The sequence below is a fragment of the Gadus macrocephalus genome, chromosome 6 (assembly GCF_031168955.1).
Source record: "Gadus macrocephalus chromosome 6, ASM3116895v1".
Lineage (NCBI taxonomy): Eukaryota > Metazoa > Chordata > Actinopteri > Gadiformes > Gadidae > Gadus > Gadus macrocephalus.
The window spans coordinates 26,812,025-26,827,973 of NC_082387.1; the positions used below are offsets into that span (position 1 = coordinate 26,812,025).

Consider the following 15,949-nt stretch of genomic DNA (forward strand, 5'->3'; position numbering starts at 1 on the left):
CGTGGTGGTGAGGAAACGTGCGAAGCGCATGCGGCATGCCGCATCTGACAGTAGGCCCCCTACGACGCAACCAGACGCCTGTGAGCGACGCGTCTCTGTCCATGTGCGTCTCTCTAGGGGACTCTCTAAATCGATATGGCGATCGAGTGGATAGTGCCTGGAAGAGGCGAAGGAGCAGCCTACCCTACGTCGCCGTGGGAACGTGTGACATTTTGAATGGGATTGATTGGGACTGCAGACGAGAGACTAGCAGCGACGTCACGGCGGCGGCATGGAAGATCCTTCCACCGGCGGCGGTGTCACGGCGACGTACATAAGGAAATTCAGACAAAATGTACGTCTACTCTCGACGTGTGGATAAGTTCGTCGCCACTGACGCCTGCTGCCCTACGTCGCCGTGAGAACGCCTGAACTAGGTATGTGGCCAGTGGCCACAAAGCGCTTCAGTGTGATTTTATGACGTAGTGTAGCAGGATGGGCCTTTAATTAGTGCTGCAGTACCGGCCTATCACTGTTGGGTGCGCTGCCTATAAAGGTGAGTGGTTGTGCACTGGGAGGCCTCTTGCCTGGGAGCCCCTGGCTGCCCCGCCTCCTGTTATCACCGCACCTGATCGCCTTTTAGCTGGATCGTGCAGCTCGCCGTTGTTTGGTATGTAGTAGGCCTAGTTGTGTGCATCTGTGTAGGCCTACCTTCTAAACTTTGCACAAGTCCTCAACATTGGCTACCATCCCTCAGGCAGTTCATTGGCCGGGTCTTCCCTCTCCCGTATCGACCCTAGTTGTAGGGCGTGCGAGTGTTTTCCTCCTCTACCTGTTGCAGCGGGGAGCGATCAGCTGATTGATCGAGTTGCACTTGTAATTGTGCTGCTCAGTACAAGTGATCCCCTTCCTCCCCTTTGATGTTCATTCAACTCCTGACGGTATGTGGATAAGATGACGCTAACTCAAGTTACTACAGTTCAGCCTCTAGAACAAATGTATTTTTCTATGGCAGGGTTGACGTGTGTGTGGGCGGTTTCTGCCAGCACGTCCCCCCCCCCCCCCCCCCCCCTCTTCACGCTGTTGGCCGGCTGCCGTTTTGTCCACTGGTTTTTATAGCCAACACATCCATCCTACCCTGCATCTCCTACTGTGCTGTACCTGCCACCGAGTATGGTGATTGCTGCCTCATCCTCAGTTTTATTATCTTAATCTATTAATTTAACCGACTTCTAACTGATGTTATTGATGATATTATTTGTGTTTTGTGGGTTGCTTTGCATGTTTGTTTTGGTTTAATTCGTTTTCTTAGTTATTTTGGTTTGGTTTAATTGCTTTACTTATTCATTTGGATTTATCAGTTTGGATAAATCTCCATTACTTTTGATTTAATTTCTTTGTTAGTTTTCTTTTGGTTTGCATTTATTGGGGTTGTTTAAGTTGTGGGTTGAAGCGATTTAACCCTGATTTAAACCCCATTTAGTTATTTGCTCTTCCCTTTTTGTGTGTTTGTGTGAACATATTTTATTGAGAAGTCATGTTTAAAGATTATCTATATTAATTGAAAGGAATTGAATTTGTATGCTGGACCCAGTCTCAAGCTTTCATTAGTAAACGAACTTGTGTGCTTTAACTTAGGTTAATCTTACTCTCCAGGTGAAATTCCTGGGGTGGCGTTGTTGGCAACTTGTCACTAGTTCTTTAACTAAACTTTATCTTATTGGTTCCTCGACCGCCGAATGCCACAGTTTACGATTAACTAGTGTTTTATACAACCAGCACATTTATATCACTTGGAACAGCAATGTATAATGTAGGACAGATAAACTGTTGTTTAAATGTAGGCCATTTTGATGGTGCCTGTTTTGATACCGTTATTCACTCTCAAAGTAGACACATTGTTTTAGTTGAGATAATGAATTGCTAATTTGTATGGGTAATTTATTGTAATTAAAATGGGTAAGTCTACAGACTTGGCATTAAACACCACTGAAAGTGTTATCTTTTACTACAGTATATCTGTTCAGAGTCATTAATATTTATATTAATGTAATTAGATAAATTAATTTGATTTGAATGTTTATTTTGGTTATTGGTTATTGGGTTTATTTAATCCGTCATACAGAAGAAATTGTGTAGATTATTCATTGATTGAGATAACAATGCTAAGAATATCTGATCCGTGTAAAATAAAGGAGATGACAATGGCAGCCAACATAACCAGCGTTAAATCTCCTCTCTTGCCTGTTTTCATATTTCCTTGTACACACAGGAGACTATAGATCTACCAACACAACAATTTATTATCCGTACAATACCAAGAATCAACAGATTTTCATGAATACAATTTGAATTAAGCTCACATTCACAAACAAATATATTCTAAATGAATACTCTGAGCAAGCATGACAATACTGCAAGGCAAGCCATTTCATCATGTCTTGTACTACACTAATGCTACTCAATACCATTGCAAATACTTTGCAGGAGGGAGAATCCCAGCACAGTGACCTGAGTGCAATCGTGTGTTTGAGGCACTTTTCATCCAACTTTACGAGCAGTACTGTGGATCAAGGCGCGTATGTGGAGTCAGGCACCAGTGTTTGAGCCAGACCCCCACATCCGGCAAGTCATTATTATTAATATCATGGTGATGGAGAAAAGCACCACCCGGCTCCAAGTGATAAATACTGCAACAATCACAAGATGTTGAGTTTATAAAAACTTTACCCAGCCAATAATAACCTAGTATCTGTGCCATTTCCTGTGTAGCCATGTTGTCATCTGATATTATGCTTTGTTATACAAAAAAGGTAATACTTTTAGGCACTGCACAGGGAGAACTGTCGCGAGCCCAGAGAGGCTCCATCTTCTGTTCCGAGGCCTGCTCCTGAGCTTCCTCTTCAGTCAACCAAACCAGCTCTTCAACCACTTGCCCACACCTCCACTTCTCCAGTTCCACGTTTTTATGCTTTGCCAGACCCTTATTGGATGACTACAATCAAAGCTTTTGTTTGGCCGTCTGCCAAAATAATACATGTTGGCTTACAACTAGTGACTACAATGAAGTCTTTATCTGCCCAATGTTTTTCTTCTTTCTTGCCTTCTCAAATTCAACATTTGTATGGTTAATTATCTGCTGTCAAAGCACAGATTCTGTTGAATGATCGATGCTTAAAATTACTTTGAAACACAGATGAATGCGGTTGTTAATTCACAAATGTTTTGTTTCATCAAAGAAATTCCATTGTGATCATTTACAATGTTACATTGATTTATATATTAACTACAACGTTTTGAAAAAGAAAGTGAATAATATAGCCTAGATAGAAAACCGAAAATGTCATAGGCCTGGGGGGTATTCCACGAACGGACGTTTAACAAACAGAGTTAACGCTGAACTCTTGGTTGAGTGAGCCTGTGCCAACTAAACCAGAGCTGTCGGTTCTACGGCACCGGTTATGCATTAGTTCAATCAACACAGGGTTGGGCGCGTCCACGCCAAACCTATAAAGAAGTGATTTATGGATCATGGAAACCCTGATCGAAATGGGGAAACGGGCCGCTTGAAAATGTCATGTTGTCCTGGGAACCGGATTTTCAGTTCTAAACAACCGAACGAGAGATGGCGTTGAGATGTGCGAGAGATGTGTCGTTTCTTTCAAAATGAAAATAAATCAATATCAAGAGGTGAAAATCACTACCAATCGAAACATGTCGAGGCGTTAATGTATTCACTGCAAGGTACTGTGGAGAAAGCTATTTAAATATATTAAAGATTTGCGTGAGAATCTATCTCTTCAGCAAAAAGTCATCCGGATATAGCCGTGGTCTTAGAAATCTCTCCCGGTGGATTGCACGAATAATTGGCGCTCCGGTATCAACAGGGCTCTCATCAAAAGGGCATGCCATTGTGAACACATGGAATCTGCGGTGAACGCAGCTTTAAATCCCCAAAACCGGGTTATGTTCCAAACTTAACCTGCACAAAACCTGGTCCGACCAGGTTTGATTCAGAGCATATGTTGCTATTAGTAACTAACATACCGTGTTCATTTTGGAACGGAAACCCTAGGGTTACCGCAAACCCTGGGTTAATTTGCCCGGTTATGTGATAAAACCGGCTTTGTGGAATACCCCTCTGCCCTATGAAGGGACATCATGCCCATACAATCATCAAAACATTGAGATCTGTTTTAAAACTGTTTGTCTTTTTGACACATAAAAACTAACGTTTTTAATAAAATGTCATCAACTTATTCATCAACAAGTCATTGGATATATTAATACCAGAAAATAATGAAGGAAAAATTATATATAGACTGGGAATCGAACCCCAGTCCCAACGGCGGCGGCGTGCATAATCCTCTCCACACGGCGGCGGCGTAGCTTCTCCACACGTTCATTTCACACGTTGTTATCCTTCTCCAGGGAATCCTGGCACTATCCACTCGCCATAATCCACTCGCCATAGGCACTATCCACTCGCCATATCGATTTAGAGAGTCCCCTAGAGAGACGCACATGGACAGAGACGCGTCGCTCACAGGCGTCTGGTTGCGTCGTAGGGGGCCTACTGTCAGTTGCGGCATGCCGCATGCGCTTCGCACGTTTCCTCACCACCACGGATAGCTTCACGTATTATTATTATTATTATCATAATAATAAATAAATGAATAAATATAGATATATAAATCTATAATAAATAAATATATGAATGCGACACGTGGCGGCGGATTGTATTTGCGTGGTCGCATATCCGTTACCAAGGCAACCCGCTGGGCCGCATCTGCACGTGGTTTAACTAATTAGTGCCACGCTCCGCGCTAATGAGTTCACCTGCATGTGGCGACTCGTGCTGCTCAGTCATCTCTAACTTACCTGTCTGTTGCTCAGTAGGCCAAACTAAGCAGGTCGGTCTCCCCACTAACCGTCTAACGTCTCCCAGGTACGGTGATGTATACTTTAGGAGTTTAACCAGAACTTGGTTGGAGTTTCCCGGTTTTGTGTGACAAATGACAGTTCTTGTAACGAACGCTTTTCGAAGTAAAACGGACCACCACATCTGGACCTGCTGTGAGTAGAACGTTTATTTTCCTACTAGGCTTACTTGATGTTTAATGTTGGTTCTTGATGTAATTGGACATCATTTGTAGCGTTTTTGCGTGGTTATAGGCCATTTATTTATTCAGGTGGTGTGGATTCAATGTGCTAGTTGTGTGGGCTGATTTAAGACGTCTATAGAGTCTGTTTTTTATTAAGCCCTTGATCGTTTTATTAGGTGGATTTTTGCCTTTTAAAAACAAAACAAATTAAAAGTTAAAACCCTTAAGAATTTGATATATTTCTTTCAAGTATATTAGTCTAGATGCAGCTAAACTATACACAACTGCCAAAATAAAGTTAAAAAAAATGATTAGTATCAAGTTTTAATGAAGTTTCTACAGGTTAAAGGACTGTCGTTTGGAGTAGATTGGTGCCAATATTTGGGGAAAGGAATGCATGTTTAATTCAAATTAAGTTAGCTTGAATCAACTTTGACTCAGTGGTGTGGTTTGAGCACTAAAACGAATCTGCTCGTTCCGTTACTTCACAGGTCAAGGAGGAGAAAGTGATTCTGTGAGTATCAAAACTGAACCATGAAGAAGAAACTGCGAACTGTAAGTCCTTATATTTCCTCTTTATGCTGGGGCATTGTTTTGGCCTCCTCGTTGGCTGAGGTGGAAAGGTGAATGATTTAAATAATGTTTTTTGTTGGTACGTGGGCTAATTACCTGTTTAGTTTGAACATGTGTCAATGCTGTGTTAGAAGGGGTGTAGTATAGGTTCCAAGTGAATTGTGAGAATAGTAACATAGGGTTTCTCAGAGTGCAGCCAAAACATACTCCAAGGTTTTGTCTAGATTTTCTTTCGACATGCTTCGCCACTACTTCCTGAACTTTGCATCACGTCACATGAGTTACCGTACTGAAGAGGGTTCAGATTGAGTGATCAGAGATGCATGCTAGGGTTCTGCGCTGTCTGAAGCCTCCAGCTCTGTAGACTTGCCCCCTTCAGGTGAAGGCATGTGTCTAAGAGGTGGTTGTGAAGTCATTTACATGAACTGGGATGTCATTCAAGATGGTGACAGGCTCTCACCTAAAGGAGAAACGCCCGGGGATGAGAGGTGAGGGCTCTTCCTCAACGACTAGAACACCACCTCGGTCCTTCGCTAGAGAACCATGGAGCACATTTCAACGTTGCCCACCATACATCTTGAAGCCGTAGCTACGGTTTCTCTACCTCCGCAGCTGGAGTAGAGCACAGCTGCAGTCACGAAAAGGGTCCTTGGTGGGATCTTACCGAGATAGGTTCTGATTTAAGAGGACCGAACTTCCAGGACCAGCTGGCCTCCTCCATTACTCTGCAGTTCAGCCTGAGAAAGGCTTGCATCTGAGCCAGCAGAGGGCTCATCGGCCTGCTGTTCATATGGGATGAGGAGAATCCTACTGTAAAGACCTACCAACCAATCCCTGCTCTGTTCAAGGTCTGGTCCGTTCATGACCTACCTACCAACTACTGGGACGTCCGATACCTACCAACTACTGGGACGTCCGATACCTACCAACTACTGGGACGTCCGAAACCTACCAACTACTGGGATGTCTGAAACCTACCAACTACTGGGATGTCTGAAACCGACCAACTACTGGGATGTCGGAAATCTACCAGCTACTGGGATGTCTGAAACCTACCAACTACTGGGATGTCTGAAACCTACCAGCTTCTGGGATGTCTGAAACCTACCAGCTTCTGGGATGTCTGAAACCTACCAACTACTGGGATGTCTGAAACCTACCAGCTACTGGGATGTCTGAAACCTACCAGCTACTGGGATGTCTGAAACCTACCAGCTACTGGGATGTCTGAAACCTACCAGCTACTGGGATGTCTGAAACCTACCAGCTACTGGGATGTCTGAAACCTACCAGCTACTGGGATGTCCGATAACTACCAGCTACTGGGATGTCCGATCCCTACCATCCCACCACTGGGGTGACCTAATCAGATTACCTTCTCACCACTTCCATCAAATCCCGTCCCTGTTCTCAGGCTCATCAAAGCGGAAGAGTTTGAGTCTGAAGGAAAACAACTGGACTGCCTGTGGCTCTTCAGGTGGGCATGGCGAGGGTTCTACCTTGCCTGGTTGTTCATGTGGTCAGGGTTCTGCCTGGCCTGGTTGTTCATGTGGTCAGGGTTCTGCCTGGCCTGGTTGTTCATGTGGTCAGGGTTCTGCCTGGCCTGGTTGTTCATGTGGTCAGGGTTCTGCCTGGCCTGGTTCTTCATGTGGTCAGGGTTCTACCTGACCTGGTTCTTCATGTGGTCAGGGTTCTGCCTGGCCTGGTTCTTCATGTGGTCAGGGTTCTACCTTGCCTGGTTGTTCATGTGGTCAGGGTTCTACCTGGCCTGGTTGTTCATGTGGTCAGGGTTCTACCTGGCCTGGTTGTTCATGTGGTCAGGGTTCTACCTGGCCTGGTTGTTCATGTGGTCAGGGTTCTACCTGGCCTGGTTGTTCATGTGGTCAGGGTTCTACCTGGCCTGGTTCTTCATGTGGTCAGGGTTCTGCCTGGCCTGGTTGTTCATGTGGTCAGGGTTCTACCTGGTTCGGTTGTTCATGTAGTCGGGGTTCTACCTGGCCTGGGGTTCTTCATCCGGGCGTGATCAGGGTGACGAGGCATACCATGTGTGAGCGTGATGACATGGGGATACGCACTTATTATACATCACAACATTTTAGGAAATGGTCCTTCAAGCTTGAAAGACGGCGACGTGGCTGCCCTTTCTAGCCCCGACATGATAGTTGGCTGGCAGGCCCTGTGGATTGTATCTTCTGGACTCCTGTGCTGGGATGCAAGTTTTTCTTGGGCTGAATTGCAATGCATTTGTTGATGCTAGCTGGACCTGGGAGTTGGGTCCCCCTTTGAATCAGAAACCATCTTGGTAACATCCCAACTAGGGTTCTCTTCATGCTGTAACCAAGCTCTTCTTCAGCTGAGGAGGAAAAGAAATCCTCGCTGGGGCTTCAAGATCTATGAAGAGGAATATTGAAATGTGTGCAATGGTTCCCTCCCGTAGGCGCTGTGGTGTATTCTAGTCGCTGAGAAAGAGCCCTCGCATCCTACCCATGGCGTCTCTCCTTGGGGAGTCCCTGTCACAGTCTTGACGGATGTTCCAGGTCATGTAACTGATGCAACAGCCCTTTTGAACACTGTTTCTCCGGAGGGGGGCGCGTCTACAGAACAGTAGACTTCAGACCGCACAGTATCCTAACATGCATCTCTGGCCACTCGGACCACACCCGGATCAATATGACAATGCTCATGCGATGTGAAGCGAGGAAGTAGCCAAAAGACAGATTAGTTAGCTTTTTTTGTACACTGGCAAGCATTGTTAATTGGTAGATAATTAGTTAAATGGGGTAACTGAAATGTTTAGTCAAAATGTTTTGTACATAAACCAACAGCAACAAACTACCAGATCGCCTCAAGGTAAGTCTGTTGGCTGTATTTTGCAATGAGACGACCACAAGATCTTCATCGTCGTTCAGTTCAAGGTGAGGTGCTGGTTACGTTACTTAGGGATGGTTCGTACTGGAACGTTACGATTCCAGTATGACGGGGCTTGGGGTTTCTGTAGAGGTTGGTAGTTAGTTTTGTGCAGTCTGTGAAGCTCTAATGCTGCAGTACTGTGTGGTGGAGGATAACTGGCAGTACGAACAGGATTGGCAATTGCGTTATGTCATCCACACCTTATTATGGCGTCTGGCAGTACGATCAATATTGGCATTTGCGTAAACCTCATAACTATTGAGCGTACCCAATTAAGGTAATCTGGCAGTGCCCCATTTCTATAGGTAACCATCTGCGATTATTGGTAAATCCTTATGCACTAGAAATTAGGAAGGGCACTCTTAAAATATATATATTTTTAATTATCCCACAAAATACCGCAAACTACTTTGATAACTGCGCTCTACAATCAACTCTCGATTTTCTGCGCATACATTTATCGGGTCGCGTAAAAGATGGAGACGACGGCATTTACCTACTACGGCTTTTTATTTCTTCAACAACCCAGCAGCTGAATGTGGCCAAGTATCATTTTACTATCTAAATTACTATTGATATTGCTAGTGTTCTAAATATCTGGGCTGTGATCTGCTCAATATAGTTTCTGCTAGACTTCAGAAACAAAAGGAAGGGTTAAATGTAAGTGTGCTTATTCACGCATTATCAAATGGTATAGCTGTTTAGAAAAGTAAAGTTAATTGTTGCTACCATAAACCTTTGACTTTTGAATAAATCAAACTAAGCACAAGGCAACTAAGATACGTGGTGAACAAGAACTCTTATATTGATGTTCAGTTTATTATTGGTGAGGCAGTGATGTAAAGCGCGTCGTGGTGTTTTTAAATGGATGAATGTTGTGCTAACAGACGGGGGTAAACTCCAGGCCTTGCAGTCCTGGTCCTGTATGATGCAGAAGATGTCAATCCAACCGCACATGTGAGTGTTTGATATTGAAGCTTTCACATTGATTCCCACAGTATTTACCCATCTTTTATAACATTATGATCTTCTCAGTGATCTCTGCAGCGTGGTCGGTGGGAGGAGATGTGGACGAGCTGTTGAACCAGGCTCTATCGGTGTAAGTGGCTTTCGATCAATGTTGATTTTTGTGTTAAAAGGGTGTATGTTGGATGTTAATGTGCTTGATTATGATGGTTCAGTACCTTGATTTAGCGTTTGGGAGTCCGCTTCCTGAAGACGTCCAACCTGTGTCTAGTTTATTGCTTCTCCTTCTGAAAAATGTACTCATCGCTTTGGTTAAAGGCATCTGCTAAATGCCCTCAGTGTAAATGTAGTTGATTAATAAAGCTAATTTACAGCAGTTTAGAAATGGCACGTCGTCTCCCAAGGTTTAGTTAAATATTGTACAACACCGCTGGGTGGACCTGAGGCTGGGGACCAGAGGGTAACCCCACTACCTGGACCAGTAATGGGGCAGCAGGGTGGACCAGGGTAACCATCACCAAGCCGCTCTGAAACTATTTGTTGAGGCTGATTATTTTTTATTATCTTTCTCAGATTTTCATTCTGACAGTAGTAGTTTATACATTTCTCAACGAGTCAACTTGTAAACTTAAGGAAGTTGGATATTTTTTCCCCCTTTACAAATGCAAGGGTGTGCAGGTTTGACCTCCCCGGCATTGTTACCAGATTTTGGACCCAACTACTGCTGTTTGATGTTGGGTCAGGACGCGTTGGTGGAGGAGGAGGGCTGATGGAGGAGAGCCGACGGAGCCATGGTGGACGAGAGCCGACGGAGCCATGGTGGACGAGAGCCGACGGAGCCATGGTGGACGAGAGCCGACGGCGCCATGGTGGACGAGAGCCGACAGAGGAGCCATGGTGGACGAGAGCCGACGGCGCCATGGTGGACGAGAGCCGACGGCGCCATGGTGGACGAGAGCCGACAGAGGAGCCATGGTGGACGAGAGCCGACGGCGCCATGGTGGACGAGAGCCGACGGCGCCATGGTGGACGAGAGCCGATGGAGGAGCCGTGGTGGAGGTCCTGCCTTAAGAATGATGTCGGGGTGAATGCAGCCGGTCTCTAGTTTGATTATCACTCACTGCTACTGAACGGTTTCTGTTCTAAAATCGGTTACTTCAGCCGTCATCTAATATGGCAGATTTAGAGAAAACCGTCCTTGGCTTAATGAAGCCATCAGTGAAGAAGTTTTATTGAGACTCTAACCCCTCAATGTGAAGGCCAGAGTCTACGCTACTGGTACAAGAATTCTACAAGTTTTATCGTTTGTCTTAAATATTGAGTTTCAGCTGAGGCAGAAGGCTGTTTTAATAATGTTAACAGTCAAATTGCAAATGTGTGCTGTTGAATTCACAGAATGTTCTACCATTCTCCTGCATAACACATTTTCAAGTGTGTGCATGGTTCTTATTTTTTTTTTTAACTTGCAGCCAGTACTTTGGTTCAGAATGGTTTAAAAGAGGCGTCCAAAGAATAATCCCACCCACTGCTCAACTACCACCCCTGTTTGTTACAGACCCGATGCCCTTGGCTGATGGAGGAACTGCATCTGGAGGACGACCATGAATCTACCTGCCAACAGGTGGTACTGGTTTGCACTGGTTTGCATGAACTGAACATGGTGGACATGAGGCAAATTCCCTGCTTTTTGCTCCAGACCAGGACTCTGTGATGGAGGGGGGCTGATAGAGCCGTGCTGAGGACCCGCTGGTGAAGGACGTCCCTCGTGGGGGGGGGCAAGGACAGCCGACCCTGAGGTGATTATACCTTACACTGCCACCTCAATGTGAAGGAGTAGGCTGCTAGACTAGCCACTCCACCAGCCCTACATCGGTCTCTTCAGCCATCGTTTTGATCAGAATGATTTTGAAAAAAGTCCCTGGGTTAATGGAGCTGTGAGTGAACAGGATTTATTCACTCACAATTTTGCTCTCCATGTGAGGCTGCAGCGTCTGATTTCTCACATGAGTTCTGAAAGTTGTTATTCTGTAAAGGCGAAGTATTATACCACCAGGTGTGATTAGCCTAACAAGCGGTTTTGAAAATCTGCCCCATATGACATCACTAGTGGGCGTGTCCACCTAGATCTGTGCTGTACAGATCATTCTACCAGCCTACCCAGTGGACCGAAGTAAACGTTGCTCATCTATCCAGCACAGATCTAGGTGTACACTCCCAGTAGTGATGTAATATGTGTCAGATTTTGGAAACGGCTTGTAAGGCTAAGCACACTCACACCTGGTGGTATAATGTCCCCTTTTAAAATTAAGAAAAACAGTCTACTGAGGTGTGAGAATGTTTTTTTTTTTTTCATATCCTGATTGTATCGCTGACCCACCAGGATCCGCTCGGATCTACGATCGCTACGATGCGACTGCAGAGGTCTCTGGAAGGTAAAGGACAGCTGTGGGTCATCATTGTGTTCAGTCATGTGACGATCAGAACTAAGTGATTCAATTATTTATGGAACTGAACAGCATTTTCATCAACTAGAATATTTCAGTGTTCTGACTTAAAAGATTACAAACTATAGCTGCTTTGCATTTGCTTTAGTTTCTATGCAAGTTGGAAAGAATCAAACAAATCATATTTAATGCCCTCATTAACACTCCAGCCAGGGCTTTGGTTTAAACCGGGCGTCACAAAAATACCCCCCCCCCCCCCCCCCAAATTGCTCATCTACCACCACTGTTTACACAGACCTGGAGTCCTTGGCTGAGGAGAGCTGATGGAGGAGCCGTGCACCTGGAGAACCATGAGTCTGCCTGCCAACAAGTAGTACTGGTATGTTTGCATGAACTGAACATGACTTGTACTGGGAAACAACAGTTTACTACCAGACATTATAGCCAACTACCACTGATGTCGGACCATCAAACTACCACTTTGATTGTGCCCAGACATTGAGGCCAACGGCCCCGTTTGTCCCCAAACAGGAAGGCAGGGCATAGGGAGGTGATGGAGGACCTGCCTGGTGAAGGACGTCAGGGTGGGGCGAGTGACACCCGACTCCAAGGGGATATCCACTGAGGAGAGAGCTGAAGGAGCCATGCATCTGGAAGGTGAGTCTGTTGCTGATGGAACTCTAAACGGGGTAGGATGGGGTGTTGGGCTTTCCATCAAATGGTGCTGGGTTCCACCCCTGAGTTCTCAGACTACATGGCATGGCGCACTTCTGAATTCACCAAGACTCTTTGGCTCGGACGGTCTGCCAGATAACTGAATCGTTGTGTCCTTTTGTATTCATATCATCCGTCTTTGTAAGGTGCAGTTGAAATGCTGTGTCCAGTCTGGGACACACACCTGAGCTGCGTCAAACCTGTATTTCTGACCAGCTGGAGTCCCTTAGGTCAGTATCCCACTGCTGAAGATGACATGGATATCGTGTTCATTGACTACAGGTGTAATAACCTTTTAATAATGTGACACTATCTAGACAGTCAACTGAACAATATAATGTTTTCCTCTGTCCACATTTCAGTGATCAACAACCGCCACTCATCGCTGGCCTGTGGATTCATCTCCTTCACACTCACACAACGTGACCTTGGCCTGTGGATTAATCTCCTTCACACTCACACAACGTGACCTTGGCCTGTGGATTCATCTCCTCCACACTCACACAACAGGACTTTGGCCTGTGGATTCATCTCCTCCACACTCACGCAACGTGACCTTCTCACCATCTGTTGCACGTTTGGATGCACCTAGCGTGTTCCATCGAGGGTTCCTTCCTCCCCACAGTGGGAGGGTTCCTTGTCATTCAAGGCGTCGGGGTTCAGTGTTAGGGACAGAGTTAGGGACAGATGGCTGCGCTGGATTCACGATATACGCTTTGATCATAATGGGTTCGGACATTGGACAAAAAAAACCGCTTCCCATGGAGCCGACGGAGCCATGGTGGACGAGAGCCGACGGCGGAGCCATGGTGGACGAGAGCCGACGGCGGAGCCATGGTGGACGAGAGCCGACGGCGGAGCCATGGTGGACGAGAGCCGACGGCGGAGCCATGGTGGACGAGAGCCGACGGCGGAGCCATGGTGGACGAGAGCCGACGGCGGAGCCATGGTGGACGAGAGCCGACGGCGGAGCCATGGTGGACGAGAGCCGACGGCGGAGCCATGGTGGACGAGAGCCGACGGCGGAGCCATGGTGGACGAGAGCCGACGGCGGAGCCATGGTGGACGAGAGCCGACGGCGGAGCCATGGTGGACGAGAGCCGACGGCGGAGCCATGGTGGACGAGAGCCGACGGCGGAGCCATGGTGGACGAGAGCCGACGGAGGAGCCATGGTGGACGAGAGCCGACGGAGGAGCCATGGTGGACGAGAGCCGACGGCGGCATACGATGCGACTGCAGAGGTCTCAGGAAGGTAAAGGACAGCTGTGGGTCATCATTGTTTTCCGTCATGTGACGATCAGAACTAAGTGATTCAATTATTTATGGAACTGAACAGCATTTTCATCAACTAGAATATTTCAGTGTTCTGACTTGAAAGATTACAAACTATAGCTGCTTTGCATTTGCTTTAGTTTCTATGCAAGTTGGAAAGAATCAAACAAATCATATTTAATGCCCTCATTAACATTCCAGCCAGGGCTTTGGTTTAAACCGGGCGTCACAAGAATACCCCCCCCCCCCCCAATTGCTCAACTACCACCACTGTTGACACAGACCAGGAGTCATTGGCTGAGGAGAGCTGATGGAGGAGCCGTGCACCTGGAGAACCATGAGTCTGCCTGCCAACAAGTAGTACTGGTATGTTTGCATGAACTGAACATGACTTGTACTGGGAAACAACAGTTTACTACCAGACATTATAGCAAACTACCACTGATGTCAGACCATCAAACTACCACTTTGAATGTGCCCAGACATTGAGGCCAAACGGCCCCGTTTGTCCCCAAACAGGAAGGCGGGGCATAGGGAGGTGATGGAGGACCTGCCTGGTGAAGGACGTCAGGGTGGGGCGAGTGACACCCGACTCCAAGGGGATATCCACTGAGGAGAGAGCTGAAGGAGCCATGCATCTGGAAGGTGAGTCTGTTGCTGATGGAACTCTAAACGGGGTAGGATGGGGTGTTGGGCTCTCCATCAAATGGTGCTGGGTTCCACCCCTGAGTTCTCAGACTACATGGCATGGCGCACTTCTGAATTCACCCAGACTCTTTGGCTCGGACGGTCTGCCAGATAACTGAATCGTTGTGTCCTTTTGTATTCATATCATCCGTCTTTGTAAGGTGCAGTTGTAATGCTGTGTCCAGTCTGGGACAGACAGACCTGAGCTGCGTCAAGCCTGTATCTCTGACCAGCTGGAGTCCCTTAGGTCAGTATCCCACTGCTGAAGATGACATGGACATCGTGTTCATTGACTACAGGTGTAATAACCTTTTGATAATGTGACACTATCTAGACAGTCAACTGAACAATATGCTGTTTTCCTCTGTCCACATTTCAGTGATCAACAACCGCCACTCATCGCTGGCCTGTGGATTCATCTCCTTCACACTCACACAACGTGACCTTGGCCTGTGGATTCATCTACTCCACACTCACACAACGTGACCTTGGCCTGTGGATTCATCTCCTCCACACTCACACAACAGGACTTTGGCCTGTGGATTCATCTCCTCCACACTCACACAACAGGACTTTGGCCTGTGGATTCATCTCCTCCACACTCACGCAACGTGACCTTCTCACCATCTGTTGCACGTTTGGATGCACCTAGCGTGTTCCATCGAGGGTTCCTTCCTCCCCACGGTGGGAGGGTTCCTTGTCCTTCAAGGCGTCGGGGTTCAGTGTTAGGGACAGAGTTAGGGACAGATGGCTGCGCTGGATTCACGATACACGCTTTGTGATCAAAATGGGTTCGGACATCGGACAAATCTCTTCCCAAAATGTTTCAATGTGCAAACGATTTTATAAAATGTATACTCGTGGTGTTTATATAAAATCGTATATAACAAATTCTACCTGGTTGTGTGGCTTTTTCTGCATGTTGTGCATTATGTGATGTTTAATACTGACCATAATGAGATAACCTATACACATCTACCCTACCCTCGACCTCTACCCTCACCTTGACCCCCGACCTCTACCCTCACCTTGACCCCCGACCTCTACCCTCACCTTGACCCCCCCCCCCCCTCTACCCTCACCTTGACCCCCCCCTCTACCCTCACCTTGACCCCCCCCTCTACCCTCACCTTGATCCCCCCTCTACCCTCACCTTGACCCCCCCTCTACCCTCACCTTGACCCCCCCTCTACCCTCACCTTGACCCCCCCCCTCTACCCTCACCTTGACCCTACCCTCACCTTGACCCCCCCCCTCTACCCTCACCTTGACCCCCCCCTCTACCCTCACCTTGACCC

The 15,949-nt window shown here is 46.7% G+C and overlaps 2 long non-coding RNA genes across 3 annotated transcripts; both read left to right on the forward strand.

Annotated features, from left to right (window-relative positions):
- Positions 1-589: 589 nt before the first annotated feature.
- On the forward strand, positions 590-1,051 carry LOC132459015 (uncharacterized). The gene is made up of 3 exons (XR_009526074.1): positions 590-649; positions 737-920; positions 995-1,051. It is a non-coding gene; the product is annotated as an uncharacterized LOC132459015 (long non-coding RNA).
- A 9,988-nt stretch (positions 1,052-11,039) lies between these two features.
- On the forward strand, positions 11,040-13,301 carry LOC132459014 (uncharacterized). Of its 2 annotated transcripts, none has more exons than XR_009526072.1 (6): positions 11,040-11,329; positions 11,914-11,965; positions 12,273-12,356; positions 12,509-12,634; positions 12,838-12,921; positions 13,054-13,301. It is a non-coding gene; the product is annotated as an uncharacterized LOC132459014 (long non-coding RNA). The 2 variants fall into 2 exon arrangements; XR_009526073.1 differs by having other exon boundaries at positions 12,844-12,921.
- The last annotated feature ends 2,648 nt before the right edge of the window (positions 13,302-15,949 follow it).